Here is a 22,586-nt window from a genome sequence, read left to right as displayed (position 1 = left end):
AAATGATTATGTTAAGAGGTGGTTAACCTGTTTTATGTTTGGGGCGGATTTTTATGTTGAAATGTGGTTTGAAGTTTAATTGTTGTCACCTGTTGACGGTAAGCCTGTGGGAGGGGCTATGAGCTCAAAAGGGACGGGGTTTGGCCCTGGAAGGGATCACTCGGAAGAATGTTGCAATGAAGGCAACAGCTGGGACATGTTCAGGAGATGGTTGCAGAGAAGGCAACACCAGAGCATGTTTACTCTAATGAGTGATGGACGGCCTGTTTTGGATTTTTATTTTTGTGTGAATTGAAAGCAATGCAAAAGATTTGTATTGGACAAATCGCCGGATTTTGGGGGTCGTAGTGGCTAAGCACAGCAGTTGAAAATAAGCAGCCAAAGATATTTGCTGCTATCACCTCTCTGTAAAAACACGGCTCCAGCTGCAGCCTTGCGTGTGTGTGTGAAACCTCACTGTGTGTGTGTGGGGCTGGAGCAGTGCAGGCTGAGAGGGAGAAAGTCACAGCTTATTGTCTAGGTTTTAACTCACGGCACCACCGTCCTTCAAACGGGACGGTCTAAAAGCACTCGTTGTTTAGGACCGCTTTTCTCATGGTTAGACGGGCCAGCGCGAAGTGCGTGCATCACCCGATGTGCCACGGCTCTCTGGAGCAGGTGGCGGTCAGGAGTGCATACATACAATTATAGGCTAATTGATCAGAGGTGTGTAGTGGCAAGCAAGCATAGGCAAACTGTGTTTCACCTTGAGGTGAACTCGATAGCAAGTGTATATAGGCTGGTCGTACGGACTACAGTCAACTGAGCTGTTGTTTGGAGAGAAAGGGCAGGGAAAAAGTCTGTGGGCTCCGATCGGGGGGGCACAGCGCCACTAGAAACAAATAGCCTAGTGGTTGTCGCAAGAGGATAAGCTAGTTATCGTTCTTGGACGGCTTTCAGGCACCGATAGATCACTTGTATGCAAGGGTGAGGCGTGAGAAGACGCCGCACTGGAGAGAATTCCCCACCCCCTCTAAGATCTCTAAAATCCGGACTAAATTGAGCTGGATGAGCTTTGCTGTCGCGCTGGTGTTTATTAAGAGTTCATGTTTTGTTTGTCTGATTGTTTGTATGGGGGGTCTATATTGGTTTGTCCCGCCGTCTTGTGTATGTTTTGTAACAACTAATAATGAATCAGTCCATAGACAGGGTAAAATGAACTAAACATTAGTTATCTCACCAAAAGTAAATGACCTGAGAAAAATAAAAAGTGTTTTTATGTCCTGCCTCTGAGTGCAGGGGAAAATGTAAACAAGAAGCCCACTGTTAAGGGTGAGCGCTGTAGGTGTAAGAAGAAAATAAGATTATATTGCTTTAAGAATCCATTCTTAAATGGTATTGTTGGTATGTTAAGATATCTTTGTGACCTTGTATAAACCCTATGCCCGTCCTGCGCCCCGAGACCCTCAGAGACCTGCCTGAGGAGATCAGGGTTGCAAAATCTGGTTTTAGGTCAATGTTGTATTATTTGTTTCATTTATTCTTAATCTATGTATTGTATAGTAATAATGAATAAAAACGTAATGTATTGAACACATTCCGAAACAAAGCAGATAAGCAGAACAAGACTCAGACATAATACTAATTGTTGTTGAAACCTTTTGCGCTGTTGCAGCAAAATGGAAACTGTGTTAATTATTCTGTTCCAACTGGCCACTGGAATCAGGTAATTAATATAAGTTGAAGTTCAATTACAGTTTTAAAAATAGTTTAACATTCTTTATTAAACTGCTTGAAATTATTTCTAGTATCAACCAATTGGTCTCCATAGACATTACTAAAATTAAAATAGTTGTTAAACTACTGACAAGTTTTCTGAAACCGAGCTTATGAACAACAGAGTAAAGGTTGCTGGTTAAGCCAGGATCAATATATTTGTTGAAGTTTTTATTGTGTGCATAATAAATGTGTTAAATTAATTGAGCAATTCTTTAAAAGTATAATGTTGCAATTTCTTTAAAATAAGTAATTACAGTTACAAAATAGGTGTTGTTTTCCAAGGGCTTCTCTTTCACAGGCACTTTGAATCATAACACTTCCAAGTCCTACAGAGATCAGTATCACTTTGTGTTGCAAGCCAAACCCAGGGGTTCTACTCGAGCCCAATTTTAAATACCATAAAGAAAAGTATTGAACCCAGCTCGAGCTAAATGTCAAATGTATTTAATTAATGTGCAAGTGTTTTGATTTATTTAAAATGTTCCAGTCTAGCTTCCTTCGAGTTTAGTATAAACAACAGATTGGTTCTCATAACATTCTCACTGCTGTGCTGTCCCAAATGTTTTAAACCTTGGGCAGATAAGCACACACACACACACACACTTTGGATGAGTAATCACTTCATCCAAATTGTAAATTGTTGCCTTCTTTAAAGTTATTAGTAATTCAAGATTAATTATTAAATTAAATGTGGTACATAACATATAATAAACAAAATAACTTTGATTTGATCATTTTGTTCACAACATTAGACCTTGTCCTCTAATCTCTAGAATAAGATAAGTGTGCATGTCTGGGTGTGGAACACTCCTGTGATGTACCTAATCTTGTTATCCTTTTCATTACAGAGCTGGGGAAATGGTGTATTGCTTAGATTCGGATCCGTGCAAAGTCCAATTTTGACTGACTTTAGTTCTAATATTAATTTGATTTCAACCCATAAGGAATTATTTAGATTAACTCAACATTTCACATGATGATGGATTAGTGCTCCACATTTTTCCCACTAATTTGTTGTGCAATTAGGCCAATGGTAAAGAGAGACATTGATGACCTTGTGTCCCTTTTGTTGGTACGTGGTTCCATTCTGTCTATGGCCTTGGACGATTTCACTAAGAATCACCCAGTTCTGACAGTCCGGCTGAGTGCAGTCACAGAGATGCTATGGCTGCTCTACATGAAATGACATTAATGGTCTGGTCTGAGAATGGACACCATTCCCTGCTTCCAGAGACAATGCCGCTCCTCAGACTGAACAATACTGTCTCACGTGGGCCACTCCCCCCACCAAGCCATGAACTGAAAGCTTTGAACACCTGGAAGCCTCCCGGTCACACCAGCACCAACCCTTGGGTCAGTCAGATGGGACTAACGGCTTAACTTAGGGCATTTGGTTCAGAAATATGACTCTCGTTACCGCAGAGTGGGTTGTTTTTTTAAGGCTATTCATACTGCTATGCAGAGGATGCCTGTAGGTTGGCAAGCTGTTAAAAGCCGCTACTATTTTTTAAAATAGGCCTAAATGTCAGGGGCCTCTTAATGTCTAGTTCTACATGTATTCACATTATATGGACAATGTTTCCACCTGGTGAAACTAAAGGCTGCACGGTACTCAGGCTACAATACGACCATTCTGTTCTGCTCTAACGATTCAATTGATAGATTCTACATCAAAACAATTAGCTTTTATTGTTTCCAATGATAACGTCATTTTAAGTGGAGGAATGCAAACCAGTTTTCAAATGTAAGGTTTTGAATGTGTTTGACATTTCTCAGTAATAACACCCTCAGACACCCACTATCATTCATGCTATGCTTTCAGTAATAACTCAGATGTTAAGGGGGATGAAGCTTTTCCTCCCAAATCAGATATGCTTTGTTTTTCAACAAAGGTATACAGTTCCTGCATAATATATGTTTCTCACAATTGTTTGTTTTTTTGTAAGCTGCACACAGGTGATACTGAGTCTTCTCGAGTAATAGATTACACCATGCTTAAATATACTCCTAAGTTATTATTTCATATGAGACATATGTAAGAAAAGGGAGGGAAGAGTCAATTATATTGAGTAATTGATTTTATATTGGAACATTTATTTCTCAAACCTGTTTTATGGAAGAGGAAAATATTTCTGATAAACTAATATGTTATCAAACGGTAAATGGTGAATTAATATAACATTTAGAATCATTGAGAAGGGGTGATATCCGCAGGGACTAGCTCACCTTTAAATTACAATAACATGTATCTGCTTTGGACTGATGAGTTTATGATTCTTGCATGTTAAATGACTAACACAAACCTTACATTTATGCATGTGCATGTCTCAGGAAGGCTCCCAAATAATTCTGAGGGGCCTATCCTATTTTTGTATTTAAATGATAATGTGCTAATCCATTACCTTGAGTTGTCTGCACTCAGGAAAACATCCCTATCAAGTGTTAACCCAATAACTACAGTAGGACAGCTCTGAAGGCCAAGGGTCAGAGAGAGAGCTACGTGGGTCCACGCCAGCCACTGCAAGGTCCTAGTCACCAACAAAAGTAGATGACAACAAGTGATGTGTCCTAGTCACCAACAAAAGTAGATGACAACAAGTGATGTGTCCTAATCACCAACAGAAGTAGATGACAACAAGTGATGTGTCCTAATCACCAACTTGCACCACACTTGCACTACATACACCAAAACACACTACACACAAGGTGTCACAAGCAAGTGCCAGCTGAGCGGTTCCATATGCTCTCTGGTTCCTCGTTTGTGTTACCGGTGTGCGGAGTCTGACTGTCCGTGTCACAAAATCGACCGAAGGAATACACACACACACCCCATGGAGCATTCCCACCTCGTGATGACGGCTCGCCTGGGACAACGCAACCGTGAGCAATACAATTGGCCTGGCCCAGTGATGTGGGGTTTAGCTCGCCACAAGATTACGTTTGGTTGTGCGGCGACAAGCTCTATCAAGTTCTGGCTCCCCTCTGGATAGGTACATGCACTCTAGTGGATTTGAATCCAGCAATCAGGCTTAACAACACTACTCTTTAATGTATTATCCATGCATAGAAAGACCTACAATGATGTTTCAAGTACTGGATTAATTTCAGTTTTGGCCCAAAACAAATATTTATAATATCTCATATAACAATTATGTAGCATATTTGATCCTCAAATTAGAGAAGTATAATTTAAATAAATTGATATTCTCAACATTAGATAAACACAGAAGAATCCTTTCCAAGTACCATAAGTAGCTCAGATAAGTATGGCTAATAGGAATACTTGATAGACTTAATTTGGTACAGATCAGTGGTAGCATTTACAAATGTAATAATTCAAGGTTCAAAAATGTTTAATCCTTCCTTTCCAGGTTTTTACAAACGTCTTTGAATATTTGCCTAACTTTTCCTTTTCAGATTTTGAACAATGTACTTGACTAAAATGAATGTATTGATTTCACTAAGTGCCTTACTCTTGACTAAAGCGTATTTAAGTAAACGTAAAAGTAATCCTAAAATTGAGGACACTGCACTTTTGCAGATTACAGATTGATCAAATCACCAGTGTGAATTCTATACTCTAACTGTGAATGTTTAGCTGGATCTCTTACGATCCTGAGTTTTAAAATGCTTTTGACTAGTGATTGCCTTGAAGTAAATCTTTAAAGCGGCAAGCTGGTTTTGATTTTATAGTTTGATGAATGAAATTAACTAATGTTAAATGATAAAATATATTAGTTTAAAAACAAATATTTAGCCATTGTGCACCTGTGTTTTAGATGTGTTCATTATTATGCTTTTGACAAAAGATGATCAAACACTGATGAGAGATGATTTTTCCTATTATGATTGGCTGTATCAATCATTGTGATTGAATGTTTCAATCTTATTCTACTTTGTGATGTAATTAATGTAAGGTGAGACCACACTCGAATCTGGAGACGCCTATTGAGTTAATTATTGACCAAATTATTATTAGACTAATGTTTTTAGGTTATCATAAATGATAAAAAAGAGAGGACTGTTATGGAAATAATTGTCATAGACGCCAAGATGTGACATACAGGACAAACCTTGATGTCTGTTTACCTCCTTTAAGGACACAGGCTGCTTAGCCAATAATGTTATTGTTCCCATTCTGTGACCGGTCAATACTGGGTCACAGATGGTCTGTGTTGTGGGTACACTGGGACACTTCCTTCTCTGTATTTGTGGACTCCAAGGTGAAATCTTCGAGGTCATAGGTGTCCGAGGCAAGTAGCTCAGTGTTCCCACACTGTTTAGGCTATCTTCTCAAATATGTTGTTTACTCTCTGCGAAACCAGTTAGATGGGCTGGCAAGAGAGAGGCTCCCCAGAATTGACGTGGCAACTCTACCGTGAAGTCAGAACCTCTGACTCTTGGACTTGTGATGTGAATCCTCCGGCCGTTAACTCCAAATAAACCATCATGTGTTTGACATCAAAGCTACTGCTCTTCCCGTGTCTCCTTCCTGAGTCGGTGACTCCCACTGCATAGCTACACAGAAGTTTCCTCTACAACACCCACGTGACACCGGCTACATAGGCCGGCGTCATCAGAGGATCTGTTCCTTTTCATCTGCGCGAGAGTACCGCGGCTACATTCTTGTAGCCTACAGCGTTCAGGTTTGAACGTTTGATCTGAGGGATTTCTCTGCATGCATACAGCTTCACGACTGACAGTCGGAGTTACGGGTTGTTAACGCGTCCTCCAGGAGCTGTGGCCGGCTGTGCGTTGTGCAGAGCCTCGACAAACAGGTTTGTCTCAACTTGTTGTTGGTGATGGTTGTGTCCCAGCACCCTCTCCCAGCTAAGTTGTTTTGATTGCTGTCTTGTTTATTGTTTGGCTTAGATTTTCTGGTGACGACAGTGTTCCCGCTTCCTCTCCCATAAAGTTGCCCTTATTATGTTCTTTTGAAAGTTCTGCTTGTGGAGTTGTGCCAGAGCTATCATTAGTATTTTGAGTTCCCAGCTTTAGCTGCGTCTCTCGTTCAATTTAGTATGGTAAGCCCAGGGTGCCATATTTTCCCCGTTTTTTGTTTCGATGCAGAGAGTAAGGTAAGTACTGGCCATAGTTACTACTGTAACTACGGTCCTATGCCATGTAACCATGGCCTACGGTTCTATGCGGGCTGTTCTCTTCCTTGGAAGCTAATTATCTGGTCTTACTTTGTGTTTTGACTTGGTCGCTTGATTGTTAGCAGCAGCCACTTGGCTAACACCTTGCATGTAGGGCCGTAGCTTCATGCCTCGGGCGCTCAGAGTGGCTAGAGTCGCAGAGGTGGCACCTCTCCTCGTCACAACTTCCTCCAGCTCAGTCTGGCCATTCCCGGTGACTTGATGTAGTGATGGCTATGGGTTCCCCCCCAGGTAGAGGACTAGAAACAGGCTGTCCTCTAAGGTGGATCGGTTAACTGCCGTCATGGAGCAGACGAAGTCGCTCCTGTTGGCCCTTCAGCCAGGGGCCGGTGTGGAGGCTACTAGCTTGCCGCCTGGCCCTCCTTCGGTTGTCACACCTCGGCTTGAGGATGCCATGTCGCTAGCGGCTTCGGATAAACCTCTTCTATGAAGGGGGGGGACGGGGCCCCGCTCACCCCCGAGGAGGCTTCCCACTCCTCAGAGCTCTCTGCAGGGCACGGAGGACGCCTCCATGGCGGCCATTATTCATGCGGCCCTGGTAGGCTTGCAGCTTCAGGTTCCGCAGGCCGATTCGGCTCAGGCTAACGCCTTCTTCAGGCATAACCCTGCCCCTGTCACTCCCACTGTTCCTCCTTCAGAGGAGTACCTGGGGGAGCTCCATGCATGCTGGAGAGACACCAGGGCCCTCTCCCACTCTTCTGCCATGCAGGATCCGGCGACAGTGGGGTTGGGTCGCTTGCCATCCATTGAGCCTGCCATCGCCTCCCTGATTCTGGCTCCTGATGCCACGTGCCCTCGGCCTCAGTGCAGGGTCACAGACGAGCTGCTCTGTAAGGCCTACGACACAGCGGCACGCACGGGTCGTAACGGGAACTCCCTCTCTCATCTGATTTCATTTCATTTCAAACCTTTATTTAATCAGATTGGTCCCTTGAGATCATAGATCTATTTTTCTGAGACCTGCAGCATATAGGTTCCACATGAAACATAAAACAATAAAGGACATCATACATTATATTTACAGGATACATTTACATAGTTATAGACATTTACTAGTGCCCATAGTATCAACGAGCATTTAATTTAGCCTAGCTTTAAAAACATGCAGAGGAATGAGATTGCTCAGTTTCAATTATTGCTGAAGATTGTTCCAAGCAAGTGGAGCTGCGCACGTAAAAGCTGTCTTACCTAAGACAGACCTTGCTCTTGTCACATCTAACAATACTACATCATGCGATCTCAGACAATAGCATGATGCTGGCTGTCTCTACCTCTCTGCAGCAGGCTCTGGCTGAGCCTTCTTTGCTGGGCCTCAGTGGTGCATCACTCTAAGCCTTTGCCCTAATGTCTAGGGAATTGGGACGAGTTATGTCCTTATTGGTGCAGACTCGTCGCCAGGTTTGGCCTGCTCAGTCACCACTGTCGGAGACATGTCCTCCATAGTGTGCCAGTCGAGCCAGGGGAGCTGTTTGGGGCAGCTGCCCTGTAGGCACTGGAGCGTGCTGCCCAAGCTAAGCGGACCAGGCAGCAGCTCTCGGGTCTTCATAGGCCTGTGCCCACTCCCAGCAGGCCCAGGGGCCCCTCTAGCAGCCGCACTCAGCCACCAGCTTACTTGCTTGGTTCGCAACCGTGGACTTGAGGGACGCCTACTTCCATGTGGGCCGGGCAAGATGGTGCCTTATATTCAGTTCCTCCAGCCCTTGGGCAGACTGACGGCTGCCTCGGCTGTTGGGCCCTTAGGCCCGCTGTCGTTGCGCCCCATGCAGATGTGGCTGAACAACCTTCACCTGGACGCCAAGTCAGGGTGTCGCAGCGTTGCCTCCACTCTCTGTCACGCTTGAGGGGCCTATCTCCTGATGGGCGTGCCCATGGGCGCCATCCCATCCCGCCAGGAGACCGTCACCATAGGTGCATGTCTCTCAGGGTGGGGTGCATTGCGGCAGGGCAGGGCAGGACCGTTCAGGGTCAGTAGTCTGCCCAGGAGGGTGCACGCCATGTCAACGTGCTAGAGCTTCGGGCTGTGCAGCTTGCACTCACGCATTTTCTACCCCAACTGGGGGGCAAGCATGTGGTTGTTCCTTGGGACAGCATGTACACTGTTGCCCAGACAGCAGTCCCTTCTAGATAGTGGACGTTCTCACTCCACTCTGAATTTATGTGGCTGCTATATCTGCCCGACATGTTCGGGTCGAAGGCGCCACGGCGGGGTGCCACAGGTCGGTGTCCCTCTTCCTGAGCGGGGCTTTACGGCAGCGTCCCCTTAGCACCCCGAGGGCTCCGGCTTGGGACCTGCCCCTGCTGCCGGATGCCCTATCATCTCCTCCCTTCGAGCGCCTGGCCCAGGTGGGGCTTAGGTGGCTGCCCACAAAGGCAGCATTTCTGCTTGCCATAGCCTCAGGGAAGTGAGTTGGGGAGTTGCATGTCCTCTCCATTAGCAATACATGCCCGAGGTGGGACTCTCAGCTGTTGCCCTTTGGACAAATGTGGCATTCCTGCCCAGGGTGCTTCAACAAACCCACTTCAATCAGCCTGCCCAGCTGGCACGCTATGGCATTCAGGAGAATGGCACATCAAAGTTGCTGTGCCCTGTGGGTGCCCTTTAGGTGCCCAAAGGGCGTATATCGAGGCTACTGCCTGTATACAGCAGTCGGAGCAGCTCTTTGTTTGCCATGGCGGCAGTAAAGGAGGTTGTGCCCTCTAACCAGAGGCTGCCCCACTGGGTTGTCGATGTAAGGGAAACTTCTGTAGCAATGGAGAGTCAGGACTCAGAGAGATATGAGGAGAGTTGGAGCTTTGATGTCAAACACTGGTGGTTTATTACGAGTATCGGCTGGAGGATTCACATCACAAGTCACAGCAGTCACGATTTGACTGCACGGGAGAGTTGCCACGTCAATTCTGAAGCGCTTCTCTCTTGCCAGACCTTTTAACTAGTTTCACAGAGAGTAATCAACATATTTGAGGAGATAGCCTTAAACATCTGGGAACACTGAATCACTTGCGTCTGACCCTTATTGCCTCGAAGATTACACACCTTGGAGTCCACAACACCGAGAAGGGAGTGTTCCAGCGTTCTCACAACCATAAACCATTTGTGACCGAGAGTTGACCGGTCATAAACTGGGAATAACAACATATGGCTGACGCAGCCCCTTTCCTTAAAGGGGACCTATCATGCAAAATGCACCTTTGTACGTCTTTTATACATGAATATGTGTCCCCGGTGTTCCAGGGAACTCACCAAGTGTCAGAAAACACAACCCTCTCTATTTTCCTCCTTAGCCAAATCTCTAAAAAAAAAGGGGTTGCAACGGATCTGAAAAAAACTGATCCAGATTTCAATTATTTTCTACGTCACAAAGACGTGCTCCGCTTATTGGTCAACTCTCCACCTATCAGGGGAATGAGCCACGGCCACGTGCATTGCCAAACCTCTCATTCGCATATAGGCTATCGGCAGGCTAAATGCCTGCTCTTGCCAGGATGTCTTAAACGTTGTGCTGTTGTTGGCTGCAAGACTCGAGAAAGGGGACTGCATGCAATGCCATCAGTGGAAAAAGAAAATAATCTGTGGCTAGACTTCATTTTCAAGGGACATGTGCCAGAAGACCACGGCAGATTTATGTTGGTGTGACTGTGTTCCAAACATTTTACGACGGACATGTTTATGAACTTCTCTCAAGTCCAACACGGATATGCCTCCAAACGAATGCTAAACCCGGGATCAATACCAACCATCCGGGACCAGGCCAGTGAGGACACATCCAATTTTGAAGCTGTAAGTTTTTATTTAGCGGTGTTTTTCCTGATAAAGCTATCTCTAGCTTGTAGTATGTAGCATGTAGCTTCGCCGTATCAATGTCGCCTCAAACCCAAATAGTAATCGGTTAGGTGATAATATGTTTTTGTAACATTTTATTTTGTACGCTCCGCAGTCTTTGCTTTGTCTTTTATTTTAATTATCAGGCATTTGCTAACATGTTCAGACATACTGCCATAATGGCGATCTGTGTGAAGGCTGTAAAGCCACGCCCTAGCCGATAACACAAGTATTTATTCTCCTATTTATTAGTATTTTGTATCCTCTAAAATCATATTGAGTAAGTTATAATAACAAAGGTAATCTTCTGTAGGTAAGTGCCGTTTTTTCCAGCGTTATATGTAAAAGCTTTTGTGATTGTAGTCTGTAAGAACGATCAGATATCATCGATCTGTAAACTAAGCTACGCTACGCTAATGAGACATGCCGTTTTTTGCAGCGTTATATGTAAAAACTTTTGTGTGTTTACTTGTTTGCGCACATGAATATTAATTTGGGTGTGTTAGGATACAACACTGTGTGTATGCGAGGGGGGGGACACACACCACGAGTAAAACGGAGCTAAAGCCCCGTTGGTCTGTTGTTGTTGACGAGGCCTTACCTCTAGCAACAGGCTAATTAGTGGCTAGCACTCATTACAGTCAGTCTACTGAGCTCAGCCCCTCTCCAACATATCATCTGTATTGAGTCAGAAACACAGCATGCACGTTACGGTTCAAAACTAACTCAGATTGGAAAAGGCTAAGCAAAGAGCTTTGCTAAATAGAGAGTTTTAAGCCCCATCTTTTGGGATTTCAGACTATATTTATCCAAATAGTATTTTCTCATCCTGAATACTAAATTGAGATGATTTTGTTCTAACTATGTTTTCTTTTTTACAGGCCAGCACCTCACATACTTACTAATTAGTGACATTTGTACATTCTTTGCTATTATTTACATTTTTTTTTATCATGGCGGAAATGAAAGACTGTACCTGGCAGCCCTGCACTACAATGAAAACGCTGAGCGTGCACAAGCCACTACATCCACTGGAAACCCTCTGTATAAACTGCAGTTCCCAAAGGCCAGGAAGGGAGAATGCAAAGCAAAACCAGTAAAGACTAACCCCACATTCCGTAAGTGTTTAAAATATTTATTATACAACTATTTACAAATATAAAATTAGAAAGAACTTTCAGTTTTTTACATGCATATACTAATCTAAACCACATTTTTTGTTGTCCTTTTTTTAACATTGCACAGGCTACGTGGCCAACTTGATGGACCTCATCTTCGACCAAGTCTTTGTGGACCCTGCACCATTATGAGCGACCTGACAGGGAGGAGGTCATCACCGGGTATGCTACACGGTTCAATTTGGCTGCTGTCTGAACCCAACATAGACATTTCGCGGATCAGGAAACTCCTGCCTCCCTGAGGACAACGCAGGCCGGAATCACCACTCTGATCCTGCGTCCAAGGAAGCCCCAGCACCAGCTCACAAAGCTTCTGTAGGCTAGATACCTGTGACGCCTGAAATCATTAAAAAAAAATATTTAGTGTCATTTATACAAAATATAAGTACATTTAGTTTTTTTTTATGGTTTCAAAGAACCGTTGATTTTGACAATAAAGTTCCGAGTTGATATCAAATGTGTCGTGATTATTCATGTTTGGATGGGTAAAGAATATTCTGATTTCAAAAGCATAAGGTTGTGTGTGGACTTGTGTTGTCGTACACATGGGTGTGTTATGCCATTGCTGTGTAATAATATATATATATATAATAGTACATGTACAATGAAAGATTGCATAAAGCCATATACACCAGTATTTATTTCCATGAACAATATTAGCATTCATTTTACAATTTCAGTCAAAGCAAACAAACCACTCACTGCTCTATTTGCCTCAACTGTAGTCCACCATGTTCAGCTCTGTAAATATTCAATGCATTCTGCAGGGAGAACACATTCAGGCACACAGGCTCCAATCCAGGATGGTCCACCATACAGGTTACAGAGTCCTCAAGTTCCTGCATCCGTCTTGATACCTAGTGTGATAAACATATATTGAATGACATGTGAAAAATGTATTCTCTAAACAGACAACTTAGTGAAGCTATCAAAAACGTTACCTGTGGTATCTCCATGCAGCACACATTCTCCGGTTCAGAAGGCATCGTGGCGCAATTTGCACATGTACACCTGTTGAAAGAAGTCAATAACTGAGCTTTTAAAAACACATGAAACTACACACATTGCTGACAACTGAGGTGTTGTTGGAGTTATACTTTTTATCACCCTAAGTTATTGAACTTTCCAACGGTTGTTGCACGATGTTGGAAGAAAAGGACTGTAAACTATTAATAAACGCAATGAGGCCATTGTATATATGCTGAAAATATGAATGTCTCCCTTTATAAATATATATATATGTATTGCTGTTTTTGCGTTACAAGCTCTAAGTTATAAACTGTACACATTGCATTCTTGCTAATTAGCCAAAATATGAACGGAATAAGTAGCAATCATCGTAACAGAGTAAAATAAATAGGGACAACAGCTTGTCAACTAACCATTCAGAAACGTCCTGCTGCAACCGAGATGTTTGCACCTCCACCAAAACCTCCGCTGCTTCAGGGTCAGTCTCTGGATCAAATTGATAATATGCTTGAACACATGCATTGCTCTGAGATGACATGTTTATTCCACACTCGTAATCACAGCAAGCATGGTAACGTGACTCTCGCCGGCTCATGCCCGCTCTTCTGCAGGGGGGCGTGATCAGCTGCTGCTCAGAATTTTCAAAGACAGGCTTGGAATAGAGCGAAAATGAGCGAAACGAGGCATGGCTAAAAAATGATCTGTTTGGTATTTTGAAAAATAAAATGTATAAATATACCTTATATAGGTATGGTCATACACTATATCATTTAAATATAGCATGATAGGTCTCCTTTAAGGGAGATAACAGACGTCAGGGTTGGTCATAAACGTCAAAAAGGGCAAAAAGGTTAGATATCTAGGAGTCCAGGAGAATTATTCCCTAACAGTTGATACCATCTCACATGCCTACGGGGCCAGTGGCCGCCCCCCTGCCGTCAGAGCTGAGATGCCACTCTACAAGGAGCATCTCAACATATTGGGCTGCCCTGAGAGTGGTGCCCCAGGAGACCATTTGCGCCGCGCCGTCGTGGGCGTCTTCTGGCACATTCTCCAGTTTTTATCAGGTTAATGTCGCCACTCCCCTTTCTTTGGCCGTGATCCTTTTGCTGAGGTCCGCTGCTTCCAGTAGTGAGCAAGGGCTTGGATTCTTCATGACATGGTTGGTATAAGTCATCCAGTGCTAAAGCACCGCCTCTGGCAGTCAGTAGGGATGAAATAGAACGATAGTTACGGCTGTAACTACGGTACTATGAGTCCCGGATGACCGCCAGAGTTTCCTGTAACTCAGAATTCTTGTGTGCTCGCGAGAAGATTCTGGGAACAGATCCTCTGATGACGCCGGCCTATGTAGCCGGTGTCACGTGGGTCACAGGTGACTTTGTTGTTATTGGTACTCGAACTGTGCATGCGTGCGATGGATATTTCCAGTGCTAAAGCACCGCCTCTGGCGGTCATCCGGGACTCATAGAGCCGTAGTTACAGCCGTAACTATAGTTTTTTAAGTACAACTTTAATACATTACACAATGTTACTTTTATAGATTATTTAACCTGTTAAGCCCGAGAGGACCCTAATCCGGGTGTGGCAGGTAGTTTTTTTCACGAAACTGTGTCTCAGGTAGGGTTGGGAACCGAAACTCGGTTCCAGATGAGAACCGATAAGAAAATGCCGGGTACCGGGTACCCATACAAAATACACAATTTTGGTTCTGCTTAATGGTTCCTAAACGCGGGTAGACCCTGTATTACACCGGGTCTGTTTGCGCCACCGCGCGGCGGTGACCCGATGGAATACAGCCAGGGTAGGGGCGGACTGGCCATCTGTGTGTTCTGGAGAATCACAGAACGGCCGGTCGTCAGCGGGCCGTTGACGGCCGGCACGGTACACTGACGGCCAGCACCGCCCTTCATTTTTTTTAAACGGCATCATGTAAGTTGCGGCGACAGAGGTCCACAGTTTCCCCGCAGCGAGGCTCCCCCCGCCCTCCCGTAGACAGTTCACGAGCTCAGTCACTAAATAACACCAAAGATGGATTGCGGTAAACGCTCTAAAGTGAGGCTCCACTACACTAAAAAAAGAAAAAGACAAGGCACAGTGTAATGCCTGTTAATAGCTTGCCACAGACATAGCTCAGTTAAAATAAAGCACAGCTATTGTGCAATACATTTGTATTGCATGTATATTTTTTATTTGTACAAATGTCAGTTAAAGCTTAAAAGAATAAAGATATTTTTGTTATCTAAACGTTTTACCTCTTTCTTTTACAATTTTGGAATCGAAACGCGGACTCGATAAGAACCGGAATCGATAAGCAGAACCGGAATCGGAATCGATACATTTCAAACGATACCCATCCCTAGTCTCAGGGCTTCTTAATATTTAAAACTCTATTAATGTGGCATACCAGATTAACGGGAAGAAACTCAGCTAACTGACGATATGAACCATTTTTACTAAAACAAAACACAAGTCTTATAAGAAGCGTCTAAATGACCCCTGAGCGAAAAAATGCTGACGCACTTGGCACAGAACTCAAGGTCAAAATACCCTTATTATTCATTGTAACTGCACATACAAGATATCCAATTAAAACTGAGATTCCACAGATTCTATAGGTATTAGTATCATCACTGAGTGATCAGAACTCGTGACAGGGGATGCAAACACAGACATCACAACACGTAGCATTACGGAGCAAACACGGGAGATCGTCTCACCTTAGCTGTTATTCTGATCAAAAGCCGTGTTCAATGGCATTAAAACAATATAAACGCTGCTGAAGGTTAATCCAATGGTTAATCCAATGGTTAATCCAATGTGTCTGTCACTCTGAAAAAATTATTGATAATCCATAATTCAATTTTTATGTAAAAATCGGAGAATAAATATTAGCTGCTAATGGTAGCCTATCGCAGCTTCCGGTTTTGGCTACGCGTCACTCTCACTCCTTATTTGGTAACGTGTGTGTGTATGTGGAACCTCTCCTCGATTCCATTGGCTCTAGCAGTTAAAAAGAGATGTCAATCATCAAAATCGACCAAGGGGGGCCAGAGATAGGTCAAATCCACCCAAATGACCCCAGAAGTGTTTTTTTTGTGCTAAATCTCTCTAAAAAGGTCAAATTTCACTTGTTTTGCATCAATCTTGATACAGGGTACTTATTATATGTTATAATACGCTTTTAGTCTACCATTCCATCATTCAAGGGTGGTTTTCACTATAAGTAATTATTTGTTTTGGTACGGACACTATCATTTACATTTTTTTACTGTGTTCAATCTGAATTTACTTTAAAATAAAAACATCTATATTGATTCGGACACTTCTACATCCAACTCACAGATGTAACCTTGCTTTGAGAAAACAGATTATTAATAAGTGAAGATATGGTCATTTGTTCTGGGAATGTCATTTTCGAGCCTGAGACCTGAAAAACAGGCTCAGGGCTTAACAGGTTAACACATGTTTCCCTTGTGAAGCAGGTTTTTTTTTGCAGTTACAGAGACTAAAACATAATGACAGAGTAGACTGTTCGTTAAGGAACACACTTCGTGTGACATTGTCTCCCATAACCCTATATTAGACCGGCCCGTTGCAGAGACACCTTGAAAGCAAGTCGTGAAAATATCGTCATACATAAAATCGGTTTGTGGCTCAAAAAAGGTTAGACTTTACTTTCCAGTCTGCCATGCCTCACTTTGGAGGCCCAACTCTCAATTTGAAAAAGTTTGTCCTTGCACATAAATATGTCTATATTTGTCCAGTTGTCAAACTAATGTCATGCTCTTCCTTTGTGAAAGGCATTTAACTGTAAGCATCATTATGCCACAGTCTCACATAGTCTGTAAAATAGCTGAAATGTAGACTCTTGTGCTGAATTTCCACTGCATGGTACGGCTCATCTTGAATGGACTCCACTCTCTATTTCTACCCCGTAGCTTTCAATTGCAGATATATCTTGTCATACTGTATCGCCGCATGAAATGCTTTGACATCATCTAGCATGTGACACAAACACAGTGTGTGCTCTTGCTGTTTCCTTTAATGTGTAACTTAACAGAGTAACATCATTGGCAATTGGCATGGTATGGGGGACTGTTAGCTTTTCTGAATGTGATTACAAATGTTGTGGTTGCTCTTGAGGGTAGCTTGGCTAATAAAAAATGGCGGTTTTGTCGGGGATGTCCTGTGTCGCGCGAGTGGGGATTCTTCCTCACCAATCAGTGATCGGAAGTATTCTAACTTCAACTTCTATTGGCTCAGCTCACTTGGAACCGTAAGTGAAGTCGAACAAAAGAAAGTCCCAGGTATCATCTACAACTATTGCTAATGGAAAACCAAACAAAAAGGTTTCAGTTCCATGCCATACTACAGTATATAGTGGAAATATGGCAAGTTTTGTTTTGATCAGTACTGAGGTGCCTGCTGAAGTGTCCTTGAGCAAGACCCTAAATCCCCCTAATTCCATGTGTTTCTCACTTAAAGGTGGGGTAGGTAAGTTTCAGAAACCGGCTCGAGATACACTTTTTGTTATATTCCATGGAATGCTCTTAACATCCCGATAGCAATGAATATCTGAAGTGCTTTGACAAAAAATCCATAAAAAAAAGTCATCTGTGGAAGCCGTGGTACTGTAAAAAGTACAACCAATCCGTTTAGCCGGGCCGGCTAAACGGATTGGATTGCCGCCCTGTCTGTCAGCCTTCCATCTCGTGCACGCACAAATGTATCTCGTGCCCTCATTGGGCGTGCCGTCATTGGGCGTGCATTGCAGCAGTACTTCAATGACTCGCCAGCAACAGGCGGCCACTTTCACCAGTCTGCTGACGTCATGAGGAGGTGCTCTGTAAGGAAGTCTGAAGGAAGGGGCGGATTCTGCTCGGCTGTGTACTTTCAGATTTTAGTGCACTCGAGCCGGTTTCTGAAACTTACCTACCCCACCTTTAATCCGATTTCTAAGAAACATACAAAAGTATCCCTGGTGTGACAGGAAGATAGTAAACTTGACCTTAAGAGAAAACAACGGTCTGGATACAGAAAGTTCATACTGAGTTGAAATCATATTGTTGTCGACTGAAGCTGACATCAATACAAGAGTTACTTTAATACAATATTTCCCTTTTCCTCTATGAGTCAGCAATAGCAGCTTGTGTTTAATGCAGTGGAAAGACATTAATAGAAACCACAGCTCTGCACAACATACCTTACAACGTTATTATGGAAGAAAGCTAGGCATGTAACACAGGTTTCTCATAATTGGAAGGTAATTTCTTTCAAATGGTTTCAACCACATAATTAGGCTTATACTGTGAATATATATATATATATATATGTATTAATATATATAAACTCAGACCAGATTATGTGTGTAATAAGGCTGAAGAGATAATCTTTTGTAGCATAATTGTCACGATAATGTTCTAAAAGAGGTAGATAGAGAAGTCGGAAGAAAACAAGTTCGGGAAATACTGGATATCGAAGTCACAGGAGATCTCTTTCTGTGACTAATTCTCTCCTGATCTCTCATTCTCCCCCTCATTTAGAAAAGACCTGTTCACTCCCCCTCTCTCTGACACACACCCACGCACACACATGCACACACTCGCAAAATCCTGCATACACCCACACTTACAATCCCTCTCTTTCTCTCTTACACACACACATGCGTACCAATACAAGCCCGAATTGCCCGGAGTGTTTGCAACCCACACTGTTTCCTATGTGTGGGTAAACCTACACACACTCACACACACTGTGATCTGAGACAGAGGAAAAATTATATTTTGTCTTTTGATCCAAAGCCGATTCTCTCCGCCTCGCTTGCACGCACTTAGCAGCTGTACGCTTGTGTAACCAGTCTGTGCTGTTTTGTACTAACAGCATTGGATTTCTTTTAGCCTGACTTATGTTTTTCAAATAATTCTCGTTGTTCGTATGTTAAAGTCTCAGATACGGAATATTCCTATCATTAGTCCCTTGACCCAATAGTTCAGGAGATTATGACCCAGTACCCATTTTGACAGATTTCGATGTCGATATTAATTTCACTGAATTTCTTTCCACATGTACATAGAGAGATTATAATGTGATGACTTGCAGTGAGTAACTTGGCTCTAAGCCAGACTCTGGTTAAGGTTTTACTGATTTTAAGCTGTTTACATGAACCTTTGATACCCCGCTGCAACTGAGCATCCCCCGCTGCCAGGAATAAAGCCGTTAAAGGAATACACTATGTCCTCCATGACTGAGCAATAGTGGGTTACTTGTACTGCAGAGGGAGTAAGTAGTGATTCTGGCAGTAATCTGTGCAGTTTTCTGGGTGATTGATCAAATGACTTGCAATTAAAGTACCCATAACGCTACGTGAATCTGAGTTTGTGCAGATAATGAAAACCAAATAAAAAAGCAATACGTTGTTTGCCTGCTGCTTTAAAGCCTGTGCAAGTGGTAAGTATTTCCACATAACATCAAACATTCATTACTAATTTATTTTGGTAGGTTTAGGTTCTACTCAGAGAGAGTTCTCTTATACCTCATTCACACCAACGCAACTCCGGTTCAAGCTCCGTGCTAGAGCTTTTCAGGTTCAGAACCGGTTCTTCGGTTTAGCTCCGGCTCTTTTCACACCGCCCAGAGTCCGACTGGTGCTGCGTCATTAGTGCTGGGGGGAAACGATTATTTTGAAAACGATTAATCGGGCAATTATTTTATCGATTAGTCGACTAATCTAACGATTATTTTTCTGTTGTTCGATTCATAAAAAACGTAATGTATCTCAAATAAATACCAAAAAATTCTTAATAATAGTTTTTTTTGTTCAATGAGCGCCCCAAAAAACAACACAGCCGTTAGCTCTTAGCACTCAGAGCTCACAGCTCTTCATATCTGTTCAGAAACTAGACAAAAGTTAAACAAGTACAAACCACAGACTGCCTGTGTCATGGCGAATACAGTCGCTGGTTTGTTTATGTCTGTATAGGCCGTTGTTGTGAGTGTGGACGGTCGGAGCATATATAACGTTAGCTTAGCCAAGCTACATTTAGAAAACACGCATTTTAAAAAGGGTTTTTCGCCTGCCGTCTGTCTGCAGACTTGTCAAAGAATTAATTCATGGTTTTTACTAACCGGTATCAGTATGTTGTTACTTCGGCATCATTTTGAAACGTGTATTACAATTAAATCACGGTCAAATATTTTCATGTTGTTGTAGTTGTAGCCCCCTTGCCAGCGATGTTCTCTCTAGTTTAGCATACTCAGCCCGACTCAGCCTGGTTGTTCCTGGCCCTAGAAACACGATTTAGTCGGGCCAGAAAAAAGGTGAAAAAGTAGCCCCGGGCCAAAACTAGGCCAAGTGGAAACACAACCAAAAACGGGCCCCGCACGGCTTAAAGCGAGCTACCCGCTGCAGTGGAAACGCGCCATAAGCTGACTAACGTTAGTCTAATGTTATGTTTGACTCGTAAAGGACCACAAAATGAGTTAGCTCTCTGTGCAGTTAGTTCGTTCCGGGTTAGTAGTGGCTAGAAAGCGGTGTACTGCAGACGTAAACTAGCTACCATTCCAGCCAACGTTAACGTTAACTAACACACAGCTGGCGCCGCTAGCTAGGTAGCTAACATTAACTACTAACCAACCAAGCACGAACAAACCGCACGGAGAGCTATAAGATAGTTAGCACTACCGAAGTGCACAGAACGCAAGCTGCACAACACACTACACAAACGTGGAATTAATTTAGCCAAAGTTAGTACTTACTTATCATTGTTCCCTTCACGAGAGAGGAGGGGGTGCCTCCGCTTTAAATGCTCCAACATAGCTAGTGTGGTATGCCAACTCCATTTGGCAAAGACTGCAAATAACAATGCCTTTGCGTTTTGGACTAAATTTAAAGTATTCCCATGCTTTTGAAGACCTAGGGCGAGATGTTTTTGTTTGGGGGCTTTTTGCAGGGCTTCGTGCGCAATCCTGTGAGGAGGAGGTGGTAGCCGTTTCAGTCTCCATTGTGTTTGAAGTGCGATTGCGAACTGCTTGTTGCTTTGGGTGACCCACGTGTGTGTGGCGATGCGTCGACGAGGAAATCTGTCGTCGACGAGATTTTGAAGTCACTATGCGTCACTATGCGTCATTGCGTCATCGTTTGCGTCATGACGTAACCGTTTGATTCCGATTCCCCCTGCCCCCGCCTCGACGTAAGCGTGACGTATGCGGTGCCTCTAGCCGGACAATTTTTTGGTGCTTGAAACGAACCGGATTACGGAGCTCCGCTGCGGTGTGAACAGGAAATTACAGTAACTGTCTTTCTATGTCTTAACCCTCGTCTGATCAAATCAAAGTTGTTTAATGTTACCGTTAGTTTTTAGTCTTGGCGCATGTAAATATGTTCAATGTTATAACAAACTAAAAAGGTGTGCCCTCCAGACATTAACCACTATGTAAAGGTGTGTGTACACCATTTTGTATTTAAATGCTTTTAAAGATTATATTCAGTTTCCAAAGTTTTTTAGTAATTCTAAATTTGCTTTATAAAAGCTGGATTTGGTTTGATAACATTTGATTGAGAACTGTCTCCCCCAGGCAACATATGCAAACATCTCCTCTAACTGTCATGAGATTTAAATGAAGCTTAGCGCAAGTTCAATTAGGAATACCAATATCCTCTGGTGTTACACGTCATTTCAATACTCTTTCCTCTCCCAATAAGTGATCGGGGGCGTTACTCCCCAGCTAGCCAATCATCGCACCCGCTAACCCCTTTAAATCTGTTATTTTCTCTCTGTCAGTTGTCATTTCAGGTGTCAACGCACAAGTATACGCGTCACTGTGTTCATGGTTAAGGCAAGCAGCAGCAGGGTTTCGTCCCAGCTCCAGGCATATATCCATCAGCTCCGCAGTCTTGCGGACTAAGCTACAGGCGGCGTTCCCCAGTCGGCTAGCGGTTCCAGCCGGCCGCCCCGCAAACCCGGACGCGGGAGGAAAAGACAAGGAAATCGGCTCCACGGAAGTTCCTCCGGCTTAATGGAAATGGCCTATTTCACACAAACAATTGACGCACGCCTTCAGTCTCTTGAGAGGGCATCACTGGCATCAGGGCCGCTCAAATGCGGCGCTTCCGGCTTCACGCGGAACGGGCCCTCATCGCATGTGAAGCTTACCCATCTCTGGCTTCAACCACAACCCCTCCCGCAGGCAGGCAGGGCTTAAGCTACATCCCATTGAAGCTACTTCTCCTCCCGGCTCAGTAGTTACTACTGGACACTAATGGCGCATTTCCACTGCAGCGGGTAGCCCCGTTTAAGCGTCCTTAAGCGTCCTTAATCGTCCTCAAGCGGCCAGGCCAGTTTTTGGTGGCCTTTCCATATAGCCTAGTACCGGTTAGCAGGTACTTTTTCCCTCTTTTTCCGGCCCCATAAAATCGTGGTTCTATCAGGCCAGGGCCAGGGCTGAACTAGTGACATCAACACTCTCGACGATCGTGTGCGAGATCATCCCTAGCGTCGCATATATATCTAGAAGCAAGCTTGCAGCATTTTTATACACAGCATTTTTGTAAACGGAGGAGCTACAAAAATGGCAACGTAAAATAAAAGCACACCGTGGTCGACCGAGGAGGTGACGACGTTCCTACATCTCATTGGGGATGATCAAATCCAGCGGGAGCTCGACGGAACAACTCGAAATGTGAAGCCGATCGCCCCGCCT

The sequence above is a fragment of the Gymnodraco acuticeps genome, unplaced genomic scaffold (assembly GCF_902827175.1).
Source record: "Gymnodraco acuticeps unplaced genomic scaffold, fGymAcu1.1, whole genome shotgun sequence".
NCBI lineage: Eukaryota > Metazoa > Chordata > Actinopteri > Perciformes > Bathydraconidae > Gymnodraco > Gymnodraco acuticeps.
The sequence above is the reverse complement of the archived record's forward strand: the minus strand, read 5'-3'. Positions refer to the sequence as shown.